Below are 3,817 nucleotides of genomic sequence, written 5' to 3' on the forward strand. Positions count from 1 at the left end.
TACAAGGCCTTTTATCTTTTTAATAAAAGAAGTCTTATTTATGTTTTCCTTTTCTTTCCCGTCATTCACTTTTCAGCTCCCTGTATCTGCAGTGGAAGCAACCACGATGATTTGGCACATACTACTTTGTATTTTTTCCATCAGGATATTATTTTTACCTAAGTCTTTGCACACTAATGGAAGTCACTATATTGCCTTAAAAATTATGATTAATTGTATGAATTACACCCAAAATCTGTGTGAAAAGAACCTTAAGGTTGCCTTGCTCAGTGGATGGAATATACTTTTTTTAGAAGGAATCAATGCTTTAGAGGAAATGAGTTGGCTATAAATTCCTCTGATTTATTTGATGCATACACTGTGTACATAGTGTGCATATAATGTATAAAGAATGAGGCAGGGAACTGGAGGAACAGAGATGCTACCAGGCTAGAATCAATTGAATCCAGCATATAAAAGTTCATTGTCTCTGTCTTTGCTGAAGCATTCCTAAACCTGGTCACATCATTTCAATCAAACATTTTTAGATGGTCACTAATTATGCCTTCCTTCTTTTTGGTAATGAGCTAGATATCCTGGATTTTAAGATATTGACATTTGGATTTTTCCAGAATGCTGAATACCAAAAACTGCAACTGATCTTCATGTGAGCTGTGCTTTGAACACAGACTATCATAATGCATACATGGATGGTACTGTGTTTCACGTGCACTTTTAATTCTGATATTTTAGAGGTTTTTAGTGCTTGACTCCATAAATCTTAACTTTCTTTAAGTATTGGTCAGTCTCCAAGGCTGTCCCAATTTGAATGTCCTTTGCAGTCACTTTTAAGTGGTTCTGCTTCTACGCCTGTATCTTCTCCTTTTCCTGCATCCTCATCTTGACTCCTTGGGCTTTTCCCTTTCTCAAGCTACGGATGCATATTTTTCTTATACAAGAAAAAACTTGAGGGAGACTCTGCCTATCCACTACTTTCATGCCCACCATCACAATAGACTGTAATAGTCAGCCAGGAAATAACAAAAATCTCTGATTAATGCTTGCAGCTGTGGAGATGAATAGGTACAAAAAACTATCTGCTGAAATGTAATCCATTTCTGCTGAGCAGGTAAAAATGAAGATTTTACAGAACACTTGGATCTGAGCCAAACTTAGGCATTTTTCATTTCCCTGCTTCCTAAAATAATTTTGCTTTTGTGATTATACTGCCAGTCTCTGTCTTTCTGTCTGTCCAAGTACAGTTTCTGAACCTGGTAGCCAATTTCAGTCATATTTAACATAATTGAGAATAACTTGCCAACCTATGGGTCAATTCATATCTATATTGATATGCATACAGGCAGTTGAGAGTGAACTCCCTGCCTGGCTATTATTCCTTCCATTTCCATCCTCCAAGAACAGAAGTTTGGTATGAAAGAGTCCATGAAAGAATCTTATGGAATAAGAGAGGGAGGATGTGCTGAAGAGCTGAAAAAAAGAGGTGCATATAAAACAATTTATCCCACTCATTAAGATAAATCATATTGTACTTAAATTAAATGGGGTTGTAAGTAGAGAAAAAAATGAAGTTTGGGCAGGAAAAAAGAATATTAGCATGCACAGAAGGTTTTGATAAAAATCTACAATATAGAGGTTTTCAGTTCTGTGTTTTTTATGATGATGGCAGATATTCCAGACAATCCAACCTCCTTCTCAAGGTATCAACAGACATTCTTCCAGAGGCTTCTAGCCTTTAGCACATCACTCTATCCCTGCATGAGATGACCAATGGATAGCTCTAGAACTGCTTATTTGGAGCCTTCTTTAATCAGTTAAAACAAATTAAATTCTGTATCTGACAGGAAGACACCCGGGCACTATATATATAAAAATATATTTATTTATTTATTTATTTATTTTTATTTATATTTATATGTGTGTGTGTGTGTATGTACACACACACACATACATATGTACACATATATCTAGGTATATAATCAGCATTCAGCATTAAAACAGAACATCTGATAGGTATTTCTATCCAATTTTATTACTGAACTTCAAATGGGTTCCTGAATAACTCTGTGAGCACTCTATAGGTACGAGTCATTAAGAATAAGATGGAAATTTTGGAGCAGTTTATAAAGATGTTATAAGTGCAGTATTTCCCACAGCAATGTTCAGATTCTTTTGCTACTCTGAGAAGCAAAACATTTATCTCTCTGCAAAAACACAGATGACATTATGCAGAAACTGTAAAAACACCCTTAGTTTTTCACAGGAAAATGGAAAGGAGATTAGCTCATATATTTGGAGAGTATCAAGCCAGATCATATTGCACTTAATGTAAATATAAGACATGGAGGATTTAAGTACAGCAAAGTTGGATCTCTAGTACACAGAAAAGACTCTTACTAACATGTACAGATTGTGCTGATAAAATCTGCAATATTTATGTTGTTTGCTGCAGCATAAATCCATCCTCTTTATTGTGAGAATGCTAATGAAACTTTTCAGCTGAATTAGGAAACTTTTCTCATATTTTAATGCAAAAGTTGCAAGGAATAAAAGTTGACTCCCTTTCTCTCTTGGAAATCATACAAAGAAAGAGGAACAAATCTTTCTTTGTACATGTTAAAATGCATTTATATATTGTTTATTTGGACTGCATGCTCTTCAGAACAAGGGCTTGTCATCCTACCTGTCTGAAGAGCATCTAGCATACTGTTAGCAATATGCAAATACAATATTTAATTCCCATCGTGTTTCTATGGCCTTTCCTTATGTAATAATTCTTTTTGGCTACATGAAAAATGTAAGAAAAGTCTTGTAATTCAAAATGGTAATATAATTGTTCTTAAATAAACAAAACCTTTATTTTCAAAGAGCAAGTTTAAATAGCTACTGGAGAAGAGCTTGGAAGTGAAACCACAAGTATTCCTTTCTCTGCCTGGCATGGTCCTCTAGTATTTATTTATTTCCTCAACAGGTATGAACACGTTCTAGAGGAATCTTTATTTTAACAAGATAGCAGAACAAAGGCCTGTTTATTTGTTCAAGCATTAGACAGAACTACATGATAGCTCCAAAATAGCTGAAAATTAATATATATCACTTGATATAAATCATATAACCCAACAGAAGAAGAACAATCAAGGAAATAACAAGGAAAATGGTTTGCCAGTCATGATTAATAAACAACATAATCAGAGCTACCAGTAATGTGTAACAAAAATGTCTCTTTTTGTAATATTTGTTCAAGGGAAACATCTTTATCTTTTCAATTATCTATTTCTGTTTTCTTCATTTTGCTTAACATTTTGGAGATTAAAAGAATGGAAACCACAAGCCTGAGTGAATTAAGGGAATGGTAAAAGGGCCTTATAAGCAACATTTGTTTTCTCTAGAATGTCTAGTATGTTGTGACAAAAAGATGATGTACCACAAACTGGTCTACACCTTTCTAGTAGGGACTCTTCTCTGCAGCTCTACTGTCCAGTTAGAGACTACCTCTCCCCACCATTCCCCAGATTGTTATTCCCAACACCAGTTCTTGAACGCCTTCTCAAAATATAACATTCTGTTCTGTCAACGCCACTTGCTATCCTGGCTGTTAGCAAAATGGTTCCTCCTCGAAAGAGGAATCTAACCACGGCTTTCCAGATCTCTGAGCATTCCCATCATGTTCCTTTAATTTACTCCTGATTAGCTCAAAGACAAAAAGAATGCAAATTCAACTTTTTATACCTTCTTTTTTATTTTTTTCAGTAGTCTTAAGTGCTCTTTGGCAGTTGTGGAAGAGCAGAAAGAGTAGAAAAAGTATCCAGGAAAGTACCCC

The sequence above is a fragment of the Apteryx mantelli genome, chromosome 5 (assembly GCF_036417845.1).
Source record: "Apteryx mantelli isolate bAptMan1 chromosome 5, bAptMan1.hap1, whole genome shotgun sequence".
NCBI classification, from domain to species: domain Eukaryota; kingdom Metazoa; phylum Chordata; class Aves; order Apterygiformes; family Apterygidae; genus Apteryx; species Apteryx mantelli.